At 36.5% G+C, this 15,511-nt stretch overlaps 1 protein-coding gene across 3 annotated transcripts in view; it reads left to right on the top strand.

The window, feature by feature from the left end:
- The first annotated feature begins 208 nt into the window (after positions 1-208).
- LOC150085052 (cyclic AMP-dependent transcription factor ATF-3-like) overlaps positions 209-15,511 on the top strand; it is a 73,311-nt gene continuing 58,008 nt past the window's right edge. Inside the window, exons 1-2 of one of the 3 annotated variants that reach the window (XM_090376749.1) lie at positions 209-321; positions 9,803-10,347. The gene's annotated coding sequence lies outside the window, so the exon portion shown is untranslated. Of the gene's footprint in view, positions 322-9,665; positions 10,348-15,511 lie in introns of those variants that run through there. The other 2 variants (XM_090376752.1, XM_090376748.1) reach the window with 2 other exon arrangements.

The following is a 15,511-nucleotide window of genomic DNA, read 5'->3' as shown; positions in this document are numbered from 1 at the left end:
AATAGACCTTAACTACCCCCTTCGTGTTAAATCTCCCACTTAACTGTTTCGGTTCTTTTGCAAGTGCTTCCAGGCACGATAGATGAATGGCAGATCAGATCAAAACAGATCTCGGAGACAACTTTATTATAAATTCCCACAGATACAACTTCATCTACACCAAAATTAATTTCCTTTCTCTCTCTCTCTCTCTTCGTGGGGAGCATGTGGCTCTCTCTGTCAGTCACTGGCGGTTCACGTGTTTGTTTCCGGAAGGTAACTGCGAAAGGCCCTTGAATCAATAATGATCATTTTGTAAGGAAGGATTTTCGAATGGTTCAGGTACATTTGCATATTTTAATTTTTAATATTTGCATATTATTTGTTTTGTATTAGGTTAAATTCACCCGAAGTTGTTAATTCAACACCACAAATTTCTTTAAAATAGAATTCATTAAGTATGAGGTGACTTATATTGGGGAGGAATTGGTCAGTTGGGTGACCGTCCTAAGGCTAGTTCTATAAGTACCGAGAAAGTATTAGTTGGAGCTTGAAGCTGACAAGTTTATATCTTCAGAGTTTAAATTTATTTCATAATGCATGTCTAAGATATAAGGATTTACTGTTGGTACTTTTTTAATTATGGCCAGCCCATTTATTGAAAAGAATGAACTTGTCAATTTTTGCTTTTGTTCGATAGTTCCATCGAGCAGCTTTACCATGCTTTTCTGCCACGACTGGCAGCGATTCTGGAACTCGTTTACTGATATTGGTTTTATTGTCCTTTATATGCTGTGGGACTTTCTCCAAAGACTCAACATATGCCCCATTTGATGAAAGGAGCAGATTTCAACGAATTTAACGAACAGGAAGAAGCCTGGTGGAACTAAAAATGGGGAATATAGAGGATATTCAATCTGAGAGGTCCGTTTTTCCTCCAGAAATTCCTCGCAGATGCAGATAATACATCTGGCAAGTTGTGATGCAATTCCTACCATTGATAGCGTGTCCTTAGGGATCGACTTCGGAGTGGGCTACTTTTTTACCCAAAAAATATATATAATTAATCCAATTTTGATTTGAGCTTTCTTCCTTCCACTGTTTTACTCTGCCTTTTCGTTTAGTTTGGCAGATAATAAAAATCCCGAATTAGTGAGCGAGTTATTTATTGCCCTGTTCAACCAACTCAAGATCCAGTCAGCGCTTGTTATAAATGCATATAAACATCTTTATACATTTGTATTAAAACTAGATTATGAATTTACACGAAATTCTAGGAATAGACTTTTTCCCTCTGACAATCTGTACCATTATGATATAAATGTAAGGGACATATTTTGAAGAATGGAAAACTACAAAAAACAATTTTCAAAAAATACACCTTTCTTAAATGAGTTAAATCTTATCCATTAAATTACTCTGGATTCCAAACAGGAACAAATGAAACTTTTATTGTGATACAAACCACGAAACCTGAATGAATTGGGTGTTTCCATTTAGGAAGGATGGCGCACTATCTCTCAAGAGAGAGAGGGAGACATTCCAAGGATTATTTGCAGGTGTTGTTCTCAAGATAGAGGCAGTCGTTTCATACGTTCCCTCCCACTAATATGAGGTTGAATTCCACATTAATGGCAGGCGAAAGCAACACTGCATGGAAGTCTAAGGTTTGTCGACTAAATGACATATTAGTACTCCAAGTCGTAGAGAGACTCTTCCCACTAGTCCTACTTATTTCTTCTGTCTTAAATACACACCTGCAAAGACATTTAAGTTTCATTGTTATGCATATCTTACCTTTTCTGCTTTCTCTGAGTAATACGACTTCTTTCAACTATCACTGGAATCGCCACGGCCTCAGCACCCTTCCAATAATACTGTCCTCAAAATGTCCCGAGAAAAAGCCGAATAATCAAAGTGACACATCATCTGGCAAAAAAACTCCAATACTCCCACTTTCTCTCACAGAAAGTGGGAGTCTTATTCGCCTACCAATGGTAATAAGAGACATTTGCACTAAGGTCAAATGGTAATTTATTGCAATCGTTTCTGAGAAAGTCATCCGCAGTAGGACTCCGATCACTGGCTTGCCTTACAAGTGGTTCCAGACACATTTTGCCATAGTTGTAAGTAAACTACAATTGTAGCCGTTTATTTCTGTTAATGTGATTGATTTTTCCCTAAATTGTGTACTTGTCTTTTAAACGAAGCCGATTTTGGCTTCTTGGAACAATCTTGAACAATCTTCGAAATTAAAATGAATCTCTAGAATTGAAATTCGGTTTAAGTTCACTTAGAGATTTAAATTCAACTAGATTAAACATCTTTCTTAACGAATAACAGGCAATTTTGCGAAGAATTTAAATTAATTTGATTTTCATCCCATTTTGTGTTGGTGTATAGAGAAACTTTTCACTCGAAATTCATTATGGACCTAACAAGTAAATATTTATGCAAATATATATTTTATAAAATTATCTGTTCCCTGTTTGAACAGGAGATTCATTCGAACATCTCCAGTTCATAGGACCGCTCCTGAATCATGAACGCTCTCATAATTATGGCTAAAAATTTGCTCACTGCTTCTTTTAATACAATTGGATAAGTTCCATCATTTACAGCCTTATTTACTTTTTGCTTCGACAATTACTCTTCCCCTTTACTCTCAATTATCATAAAATCGTTTAGCTCCCAGATGTGGATCAATTTGGCACACTTCTGGTATCCCCTATTACTAAACTTCTTTGCAAGTGAATGTAACTGCAAAATATTTATTCAGTTTTTCAGCAACTTGAACAGGATTGTCAATAGTTATGCCGTTCCTATCTAGTGAGCCAATGGAGTTCATCCCTTTCCTTCTGGCCCTCGTGGATAACATAGTTGGTGAATCGTTCTCCTATCCACAGCGGGTGGAAAAGACCTGAGTTCGAGTCTTGTCGATGAAAAGAGGAATTTTTATGGGCCTTTTTTCACAAAGTGGTTGAGTTAGTTGGTCTCAGACGAGAGTAGCATGGTTTTTTCTCCCGGAAACTCTGGTTTTTCGTCAAGCAAAATAGAAAATCGACCTCAGAACACAGGCAATATACACGGAGCAATATGGCGTAGTTGCTGATGTTCCAAAACCCTAAAACAACCTTTTGCTTTTGATTTCAACATAAGTGAAGAATTCCTTGCTATGTTTCTCAATCTGCCTTAACCTCTTCTAACCTCCTTAGTGTGACTTTATTGGAGATGTTTGAATTTACTGTTCCTTTGTTCTCCCCTGATAATTTATAATCATTCCGTGCGTTTGTCATCTCTGCCACGAGTCTCATCAGTTCATCTGCCAGACATTTAGTTTTAATCCTTCAACTGCATCTCTCGAAAAAGATTAGTAGCTTCTACGATTACTTCCCTGAACCATTTCTCATTTCGAATTTGCTGTTGTTACCAACATCAGTTGGTCACACTGAAGAGAGTTTACCAACTAACAAATCGCACAGATCTCTAAATTAATCCCATGTTAACATACTATGAATAATCTTCAGATAGAGGAACCAAACTAGTGATTCCTTTACCTGAAGATTCTTAATGCATGAAGACAAATCTAATTAGATAAAGAGGCTTTTATTGGTGCTTCTCTAATATGATGGTATGAAAAAACAGTAATCTAAAAATGTTCTGTTACTGTGTAACCCACAAGTTCCAATCAATACCTTCTCCATTATAAGATTCTGATTTATGGCCCACTATTTGTCTCTATAATTGTCACCCCTTCTTGGGAAGAATCATTCCCATATTGCTTTTTGACAATCGACATCTTTTAACTGGAAAGATTTTAAATAAAAATGTTTACTAGAAGGTAGAGGGATTTGCAACCAAAGAGGAGTTTGTTAATCCACCATTGCTTGTAAATTTGCAAACATTTATGTTATTGCTTGGTAAAGACTTCGTGTATATTCTTTGCATAAATACAATAATCTTGGAAGAAATTTTTAACGTCGACATCCCACCACCCTTCGAGAAACAGATCTATAAAGTCAACATATTTAATTTGACATAAATTCCAAGTTCTGTCTAGATTGAAGTGTGTCTAGTTCCAAAAACATGAAGAAGGGTGTGGCCATTGATTATTATTCCGTCCCACAAGAACATTGCCTTCACCATAGTTGTCCCTTTCTCTGATGTTGGAGGGACAGTCTCGCATTCTTTGTTGTCTCCAGGTGAAATAACGTCTAATTGTACCCTATTTGTCAGGGCTCCAAGTCGCATTCTCATGGCACCACTTTCGACGACGTATGCGGTAGTTTGAGATTGGGATACAAATCACTGGCTTTCTTGCATTGAGCCTACTTTAACTGAGCCCTCTTAACAGAGTCCAGTTGGAAATGTTTTCACCTGTAGCCGCAGAAACCTCAAGAGACAATTGGTGACAGGACATCACAGGTTTCGTCTTGCTGTTAGATCCAGATAGCGGGCTGTTCTGGTTGACGTAGCCCTCCGCCGACTTTGGCCAACTCTTCTTGTAATGGTTCCTGTCTCCTGAAGACATTAAGCCATTTACACGTTATAGGCGCCACAAAATGAAGGGAAAGTAGAATATTATTTACCAAAATTATGAATTTATGTAAAAAGCAATATATAACGATTGATTGAAAGTTTTTCCAAGATCAATGTTGCATTGATATTGTTTTCACACCTCATCAATGCGTCTGTTGCGATAAAATAAGGATATTCATATCTACAATTATCAAATTTTGTATACAAATGTCATTGATATATACCAGATGATCCAAATCAGAAATCGTTGACCAATTTTAAACGTACTAGGTCGAAGGCCTTTGTAGGTCATAAAGCAAGAGCTTGTCCGATGTCTTGATTCTAATACTATCTCCAATTCATCCAGAGGTGCATTATAATCAGCCCTCGTGGATAGTGCAGTTAGCAGAATCGTCGTCCTTCCTACACCGGGTGGAAAAGATCTGAGTTTGAGTCCAGTCGATGACGTGAGGATGGGCCTTTTTCACAACGTGGCTGAATTAGTCGGTCTGAAGCGGTTGCATGGTTTTTTCTCCTGGAAACTCGTGAACAGAAACTTGAATGCGATATTCTAAATGCGGAGAATAACTCCGAGAATTAAATCCGAAACTCCTGAAATCATCAGTTACAGGCCCGATTGAAGAGACCTAATTTTAAGCATGGCAGATATACAAATTATTCGTATATGGACCTCTACAGAGGGGTAGGGATAGCAAGCATTTAATTCAGTTTGAGAGCTCTTTGTGTTTGCTGGAAACAATGAATCCTTCTCCTCCACAAACGCAAAGATGGATCCCTAGGCATCTACTTAGTTTTCAAAATGGATAATCAGGCTCTATCTTTAAGAATTCTTCTAGTCTCTGCAGGGGAAGTTTAGATGAAAAATGGGGAATTTACTATTATTAGAAATTTGTGTTAGTGGCTGAAATGGTTTCTAGTCCACCTTATTAACTAAAATATAATTATACTAACTAAATTACATTAAATGAAACTATTTCATATACCTGGGAAATTGAGCCATATCATTTATTTTTCTTCCAGATTCAAGGTAACAAAGGCATCAATATTCTCTTGTGATACTTGAAGATAGTTAAGTTGGTCTGAAAACGATATCCAAAGCGCTCGTGAATATCGTAGTTGGCAGAGTCTGCGTCCTCACCCACATCGGGTGGAAAAGACCCTAGTTCGAATCCCGTCGATGGCGTGAGGAAATTTTATGGGCCTTTTTCACAACATGACTGATTTGGTCTCAGGTGAGGGGTGGGATGGATTTTTCTCCCGAAACTTGTTTTTTGTCTAGCAAACAAGCAAATCGACCATAGAACTCAAGCAATTTATGAACATTTATACCGTATAATATGGACAAGGTTTCAGGCACATCTGTGATGTGCCTGAAACCTTGCCACAAACCACAAAAAGCTCTAAATATAAATGCGTACTTCATATGAATATTCTAGACAATTTAAGGGATTCAGGTTTTTTTCTGGATCCAACTCTAATCATGAATGAAACATGGTTGCATCACCACTGCACAAATTTAATTTCGCTGATAATGTTATCAATGCTGTAGAGTCCTGGTTAGAAAATCAATCCATGGATTTATCTAGAAAGAGGTGGAAGAAAGCAACCAAAATTATGGTAACTGTACTTGTGATTATATTGAATAATAAACTTTCTTCCTTTAAAAAAAAAAAAATTCGAAATTGTTTTCCTTATACAAGGAGGAGGTTGTCTCCACATCCCCAGATAAGAGGAATCAGTTTAAAATATTCAAAGGGGAAAAATATACCTCCCTCATCCATTTTATTAGTTCATTCTACTTCAGGGCCTTATATATCTCTATCAGGGGCCCCTTTCCCCTAGATAATGTCTAGTTGTCAAGCTTTGTAGTCTGGACTTTTTAAGCCATTCTTAAAGTTAAGGGAGTAGCTTCCCTTAACAATCATGCCCTTCACTGAACCCTTTCAAGACGTTCTGTCTTTCGCCCAGTTCGTTTAGTCACCGTCCACCCCACACCAGGTGGAAAAAACTGGGTTCGAATCGCGTCAATGACCGTGGTGGAATCTTTATGGTTCTTTTTCTCCTGGAAATTCGGTGTTTCTTCCAGCAAAGAGCAAATCGACCACAGAACAACAATTTACAAAAATATTATATACGGCGCAGTGTGGCCTAAACTGTGCGCCTACAACAACCAACCAACTTTGCTTTCTTCAAGTGTGGCCTCTTGACCTGAACGCGATATTCTAAATGCGGTCTCACCATCCTCTTATACGAAGAGATAAAGGCATCATTTTCTCCATTTGCGAAAGACCTATGTACCAGTACAAGCTCTAAGAATTCCAACCTTTTTTTCAGAATACTGGAGTACATTGATGGAATCAATGTATCATTTTCTTCTAATTACGGAAATTTGGAACTGCAAAATAAAATAAATAATAAATTCTGATTTAAGTAAGGTGTTTCTGAATCAGTTAATTCCTCCTTCGACACATCCTCACAGCAAGCTCTTCCTATTATTGGGAGAAAACTCGCCTCAGCCCTGAATTGGTGGACAAAGCTCGTAGTTTAGCAAGTGATTGCCCTTTAAACCTGGGGATGCCAGCAAGTGAGCTAAATGTGAATGAAGAATCGATATGGTCTTTAATTTCCACAGTATTGGGATAAAGAAAAACTTCCGTGGAGGTTGTTCCATGGTGTTTGCGTGATGATTGGATACTTGCAAAGATTTTTGTTAAAATAGCTGATAATGAATCTAGTTTCTCAAAGAGCATTAGGCTCCAGTAGTCAGAATCTGAATTTTTAAAGTTGAAACTGAGATCGAAAGGACGCTGATTTGATTGTGTTGCATGAAATTCAGAAGAATGATGTGATTAATGTAACTTAAAACTCTGAATCTTCCTAGACTTTATAGTTATATCGTAATGACTGTACTTAACTGAAAGCCCTCGTGAGTAGAATCACCGTCCTCTCCACACCGGGTTGAAAAAGACCTTAGTTTGAGTCCCGTCGATGAGTGGAGGAATTTTTATGTCCTTTTTCACGTTGCCCAGTTACTTGATCTCAGGAGAGGGTGGCATGGTTTTCGTCTAGCAAACAAAAAATCTACCTTAGAACAAATGCAATTTACAGACAATATATGGCCTTAGTATCCTTAAACCCTGCTATATAATAAGGCTAATGAGCCGCTTTCTGGGATTCCAGTAGAATTGCAAAGCACCACGGTTTGGGCAACTAATTTGGAAATGATGTCAGAGTTCGGTTGTATGAAAGAATCAGTTATCAAGAGAAACTTGATCGTTAATGTAAAACATCACATTAGAAGTGGAAGAACAGCTGCAGCGAAGGCTAAAGTAATATCCAAAAAGAAATCCCCAAAGTAGGCCTTTGACTAAACAAAAAACAAACGAATCGCGCAACTTTTCTAACACAGGACCACTCTGTTTACTAATTCCAGCTCCCTTTCTGAAATTTTTGTTTCTATCCTGTTAGGGTTTAAAGGTCCGATTTCTCGAATGGTACGAAAACTAGTAAGAATATAGTCCTTTCCACATTCAAAATGGCACAGCCGCTGAACCATCCCTGAGGACAGGTAAAGGAGGCCCACGACTGAATACAGAAACGAAACAGCAAATGAGACCAGAAAAATACTTTGTACAAAGGTCATGAAGTGTAGCTTCAAGTCCAGAAATCGTGTTATGTTCATTCAGCCAGCGTAATTTGATCTAAAATTCGGTCAATCAACTCAAGAAGTATAGTGTCCACTTTTAAGACTATCTTTCTTTTCTTCGTGTTAAGAAGGAAATACGAGGTCGCACATGAACTTAGACGAGTCTGCAGGTATTGACTTAAAAGGTTGTTGCTTCGAATCTATGTGACACCACAAAATATGGTGATATTCTTGAATTCCTCTATCTTCTAAACTCCTGTATTCTTAGTGTTCTGAGTCGAAATGGTATAACTCAGCTATTTTATTTATCAACTGTTCTTTTTATGTTGAACTAAGAGTGTCAACCCGCTCTGAGGTGGCAGGACCACCGAAATAGCTATGTTGTAATCTTAAATGCCTAGCAATATGCTGCTCGTTGAGTAGCTCTGTTTGTTAAAAAGTATATTAGTAAATTGATAAGAGGAGTTTACCTCAATATAGTACGTGGAACACTTCCGTATGATACTCTCCAGAAATTAAAACGGAAAAAACGAAAAAATCGGCAACTTACCGGTCCATTAAAGTAAAATATAAATAAAGTAAAATATAAATAATTAAATAATCAATTTAACACAATTCAAAATCAATTCAAAACAATTAAAATTCAAATTAACGCAATTAAAAGAATAACGAAAATATTCAAAACGATTTTCCTTCCTTATCAACTGTTCTTTTTATGTTGAACTAAGGAAGGAAAATCGTTTTGAATATTTTCGTTATTCTTTTAATTGCGTTAATTTGAATTTTAATTGTTTTGAATTGATTTTGAATTGTGTTAAATTGATTATTTAATTATTTATATTTTACTTTATTTATATTTTACTTTAATGGACCGGTAAGTTGCCGATTTTTTCGTTTTTTCCGTTTTAATTTCTGGAGAGTATCATACGGAAGTGTTCCACGTACTATATTGAGGTAAACTCCTCTTATCAATTTACTAATATTATTATCAACGTAGAACATATTGAGTATTACAGCTCTGATTCATACTATCTAGTTAAAAAGTATAGTAAATTGGCAATGAATGGTGGATAACCATATATTGAGTTCTTGATCTGAAAAAAATCAGATCTACAGGGAACCCACAAGAATTTCCTGTTTTCATCGAAAAGTCCCAATATAGTTGTTGTTTATGATTTTAGGAGCATCAACAACTAGGGCCCTATTGCCCCGTGTGTACTGTCTGTAAATTGTGTGTTCTGTGGTCGATTTTCTGTTTACTGAACAAAAAACCAGAGTTTCCGAGAGCAAAAACCATGCTACCCTCTCCTGAGACCGACTAACTCGGCCACCTTGTGAAAAACGTCCATAAATTCCTCCCGTCATCGACGGGACTCGAACTCGAGTCTTTTTCACTCGGTGTGGGGAGGACAGCCATTCTACCAACTAGTATTAGCAGTGGGTGGGCCATAGTTTCAGAGCGTAATGTTGACAAAAAAAAGAGGACGTTGGTTTTAAGAGAAGGCGCTTAACGATTATATAATTGTCCTAAAGACTTATTGTTAGTAATCTTAATGGATGTATTATAACTGCTAATGATAATATATATAAAGAGGTCTTTAGAGGAGACATGCGTAATATGGGGGCTGTATTTTCGAGAATCAAGAGGCATGGCAAGAGAGGGCACTTCTATAAAAGGAAATTGTAGTACCCGTACGTTACTCCAACACCTTCCGTCCACTACTTTTACAGTTGCATTTGGTACAACTATCACAGTTCAGTAATCACGTGACTGTGTCCCACTACTTACAGAGAATCATTTACGCACCTAGGAACCCTTCAAGGTCTGTCGTCATCAAGTGGACGTGCATGTACAGGTTTAGAGGAAGAGGGCGGCAGCTAGCAGTCGACGTTAGAGCCCATCCTCTCCATCCTCACACTGCTATCGGATGCTGAATGTCATCCCTCCACTCTGTCAGGTACGCGGTCATCCAATAGGAGTGCAGCGCCTTAAACTTTCAGCCAGTGAACGAAGGGGGTGACATTAGTGCCTACCCTTTGTACATATAAAGTTCTCCGTACGAGATGATGCCGACAGTAAGCCCGGAAAGGACGTCGTCAGCAGTTACAGAACGCACAGCCCGTACGCGGCTATAGGAGTGTCATTTCCGCAGTTTTAATTGCCGTCCCTTGAATTACACGAGGTAAGTCTTCGCCATTTTATTTCAAACCGAAAACGTTTAAAGATTTTTAACCATTCTTACTTAACTTAGTTTTCTTTCGGACTCCGAATTGACCTCTTTGGTTGCATCTGACCCAATAAGATCAAACTTTCTACATGAAGACTTCCAATTCTGCAAATTCGATTATTTTCTTTACCTCAATGTTCAGTTTTTTCCTCTCAATACTGTTGTTTCTAACTTGAGTTTAGAGTCAGTAGAATTCTCTTGGATTTTGAGAACAAAAATACTCTGCGCAACTTTCTTTATTTGGTTTTAGCCAGGATCATTATGGTCTCGATAGGCCTAAAAGTGTCCATTATAAGCTGTACAATAAGTACTCGAATGACTCCAAGGTCTCTTTTTGCTAGGCCTACTTCCTTAGATTAATACTGCATACTTATCTCACTCTCTCTCTCTCGCAGTATGTGGACAATACTCTCGTGGAGTCTCCTCCAATAGAAAATGACTCATTCTTCTCCCTCTACTTTATAATATCCACTTTAACTACATTTTATGCATCAACTTTCCTTGGTAAACTCGAATCACTCTTAAATCCTTCACAATTGTCATCATGGCAATCATGGCAGACGTTTTTGATATTCATATATATTTTCATTGCTATTAATTTAGCAAACTACAAAAAGAAATCAAAAATTATCAATATGTATTATGAAATACTCTAAAAATATTCTGTTTTAAAGTTCATCTCAATAAAATCATTTCGTGGTAAATTTTAACAAACCGCCATCTTTAATGGCGGTTGTAGAAAATGCATCCATGCTTCCCAATCAAAATAAAAAGATTGATTACTTTTCAAATGTAATTTATGATCCCATGATCTTGTTTGCTTAATTTTAAAAGAGACAAAACAGACAGGACTCTTTAAAGGATCTTATTTGCATTCGCAATTCCTGCCTTGATTACTCAACTATAAAATAAATCTTAATGATTTATTCCATGATGTGTCAGTTATTTGAATTTTTCCATTAAGGATTAATTTTACATTTATTTACAATTAGATTTGTTTTTAGAGTACACAATACAACATCCATGTTTAATGTTCCTTTTTTGTTTTTACCATTTTTAAAAATTTTCATTGATTATTGGAATCTGGATTTCAATCCATATCTTCTTTCGTCGTTCCTGGTTTATGGCCTAGTTTTAATTCCTTGATTTGAAGTCCCACAAAATCTTTTTCTCTTAAGTTATATTTGTAAATTTTTTGGCAAATGAGCTGGAAATCACCACATTTACAAAATTTCCACTTCTCCAAATATAACAAGGTGTCCTTTTACAAATACCGAATCTTTTAAAGGGAAGAAGTGAAGAACAGGGTGAATTTTATAGGAACAGGAGTATATTGATCGCCTTTTTGAATACGAAAACTTTTCAGGAATGTCCTGAAGGAACCAATTACAACTTCCACTACTTTATTAATAGGCAGTTCCTAAGTACAGCAATGTTACTGCAATCCTGAGAAAATTATGTAACAAATTGTGTTTGGGATTTTTGAACCAATAAAAGAATATAGCTATTGGATTCTGAATCTTAATTTGTGTTGTAAGAGTACCTACCTATATGGGTGTAGCTAAATCTTTGTCAAGAAAAGGGAAAAAAACCTTGGACAATAGCTGTAGTAGAATTTTAGGGGCATCGGTGACTAATGCTCCATGTATACTGTCTGTAAATTGTGTTCTGTGGTCGATTTTCTGTTTGCTGGACGAAAAACCTAGTTTTCGGGATAAAAATCCATGCTGTCCTCACCTGAGATCGACTAACTCAGCTGCGCTGTGAAAAAGTCTCATAAAAATTCCCTACCTCATTGATGGGACTCAGCTCAGGTCTTTTCCATCCGGTGGGGGGAGGATGGCGATCCTACCAACTGTGCTACAAATGAAGGCTTGGGTTATAGACAAAAATGGATATCATTTTGGATTCAGTATACAAATACTTACCACAAAACACTTTAAATATCAATTTAAGAGTTAAATGAGAAGTGTTTATTGATCATATTTTGGATCATATAAAGATGATCAAGCTCTATTTGTTGGATATGAAACCCGAATAGACTATTCCGTTTATCGGGAATTTAAATCACCAAAACGAGAAATTCTCGAGACCAGAAAAACCTTTCGTAGACCATAATTGAGCGAAATGCTGTTGTCATATTTTCCTCCTCCCAAAAACAAAATGCTAAACATTTCCTACTCTCCATATTTCATATGTTGATACATTTCATGTTCTTTTAACTTCACTGGTAGTTTACAACTACGCCTCCAAGCAACTTGTGCTCAAGTCTTTATTCTTAGTTTGTCACTGGAATTTGGACCTCTAAAGATAGGTCCTGACTTTCTGAAATGGGCCAAGGTATTCGTGCTGGCTTCTTTACATGAAAGTAATAACCGATTGCACTTCTGTAGCGTGTTTTTCCTTTTAACTAAAACCTTCTGTGTGCTTAAAGAAGTAAAAATAAAAACAAGCGCCTAAAGAAATTCTACGAGTTCACTGGTTGTATCTGGTCTCTAGACGAGTACATCGGAGATCAAAATACATGAGGAATTTATATAATTGATGCAGGTGATTCTGGATACTAAGGAGTGCCAGTTACTGAAGGATAAAACATTTTTCGTGGGTGCAACATATGATAGGGTAAAATCCCAGTAATGACAACTGTTGAATAGGTGCCATGTACTGAAAGAACAACATTCATCAAGTACAAGAATGCGGAAAAGAGTAAACACCAAAGTATTAACCACACACCTTTTAAATATGAATTAGTATCGTGAGAGTATTGCATACACTTCGTGAAACATAAGAGCCTACCACATACGGATATCACACTCCTCAGTTGGATAGAATGGGGAGAGATTGAGGGATAGTTTTTCAAGGTGCGTTATACTTCCACTATAGAAACACAATAGCGTTTTTGGGTAATGTTTTCTCAATATAAAGCTGAATCCCTTGACAAGGGATTCAGCTGTATTACGAAGACCAAAATGATTGTAGATCTCATACACCCAAAGATCATGATCTTAAAATTAATTCATATAGGGAACCGATAAACAAAGGAGAAAAACCATAAACTTTAGAATGGTCACGATATTTTCTTTTAAGTTTTGCACACTAATACAAAAACAACGATTTTGAAACAGAAATGAGTTAAATCACATTTTGTAAGACATCTTAAGAAGCATATTTATGCTTGTCACTTGATTGCAGTTCTGAAAAAACAGTCTATTTTTAATGGTAAATTTGAAAACACTGCAAAGAAGTATGACTTGTCCTTCTAAACTCGGGATGAGGTTGCGTTTTCTTAATAACAGTGCCAGAATAAACATGGAAAGACCATCCTAAATGAATGATATCAACCTAGATACCAGTCATAGCTGCAGTCTAACGAAAACCATTACCATAAAAGTCAGCTATGTTTATATGTATAACAGTAATCAATTCCAGTTTCTAGTTCTTTCCTGAAATGTTTATCGTATTATTGTTATTCTATTTAATGGACGAATTATCATCCTTGAATATATGTAGCAGAATTTCTTTTTGTACTCTTATTTGTTCATTGAATACTTTCGTTTCTCTAAGCAAGCACTTACAGAATCCAAAAAAAAAGCAAACTTCCGTAGTGCAAGCATTCTTCCTCAATTTCAATTAATGCCCTCATGAGCGTAGTCACAACCAGCGGAGGAATGTCTTCAATATTGAGCTTACTCCATTCATTCAAAGCCTTAAACACCTTAATCAGATCTCCTCGCAAATACATAGTTTCCCCACGCATTTTCAGCACTGAAGCTTTTCTTGGTAAGCCCACCATTTTTTTCTCTTAAACCAAACTCATCACCCTACTCTGTAGCCGCTTCAGCAGATCTATGTACTTCCTAATATCAGGCCTCCAGTCCTGTACACAGTACTCAAGATGCGGCCAACCACAGTCTTGTACAAAGGAATAATCACCTCCTTATCCCTGCTAGAAACGTTTCTCAATATCATTAACAAAATCCATGAGCTGTCATGGCAGCCTTTCTAGCTCTTGAGAGACCTTTCTATCTGGCTGCCCAATTACTACACAGCTGTTACATTATTTGGGATAACTACTACCCATATGCAGTATCTTGCATTTGTCAATGTTAAACTTCAACGGCCATTACTCAGCCCAGTTGCCTAATTTTTCTAGGTATTGTTGCATACCTTGATTAATATCATAAACACCTTGTCCATTTTTGTATCATCTGCAAACTTAGACATTAATCCTGTTACGAGTTCATTCAAAGTCATTAATAAACACGAAACCAACACTGGGCCCACCATAGAACCCTTGGAGTGGAACTAATATGTTCTTACAATAATGTAATATTAAGGTTTAAGCTTTCTTAGATGTTCCATGATTCCTCTAATTTAAAAGTATTTGCAAATGCTGATGTGTTTGAATTCAAATTTAAATTAAGGTCAAATTTTAAATCTTTACTGTCTTTAAGTAACTATTCAATTGACTTGTTTTTTTAGTGTCTTGTTTGCTATTAGTATTTCATTTATTTTTTACGTTTATGACCATGACCATAAACTTCAAACTTTAGAGGTTTAAGGGTGCCCATTCAGTTTTGAATATTCAAAACTTTGAAAACTTTTGAATATTTTAACGATATGGTTGTAATTTCTGAGGTGACCATCAAATGATGACACCCTAATTTATTCGATTCCTATTTTTTCACCATCGCATCGCATACCATTCATCCAAGGAACTGTGCAACCCTCTGAAATTTTTGTTTATCCCCTTTTATTCAAATAGTTTTAACGCATTGTATTTCAATACATTGAAAGTTCCATCTCCTTCAATAGTCGTTCTAAAAGTCACATATCATCACCAATTTCGTTAACTTCTATCTCGGGAGTGGTAAATGCTGTCCAATATAGAACCTTGTATTTAATTTAGCTTAGCTTCGAAAATAGACTTCAAATTTCTCAACCATATGAATTGTTATTGCTCTTCGAACAATGAATTAATCATTAACAATTTCTCTTTATACATAGTTCTGATCAATTTTAATCCAACTCTAAGAGCAGGTTGTGTTATCCGTTCTTGCTTACAACTGTGGTTTAGGCACCAATCCAAAAATACTTCAACATAATCGAGTTTGCCCAA

This window comes from Mastigoproctus giganteus, chromosome 6, assembly GCF_048544385.1.
Source record: "Mastigoproctus giganteus isolate SK-2022 chromosome 6, ASM4854438v1, whole genome shotgun sequence".
NCBI lineage: Eukaryota > Metazoa > Arthropoda > Arachnida > Uropygi > Thelyphonidae > Mastigoproctus > Mastigoproctus giganteus.
This window is presented reverse-complemented; position numbering and strand designations above follow the sequence as displayed.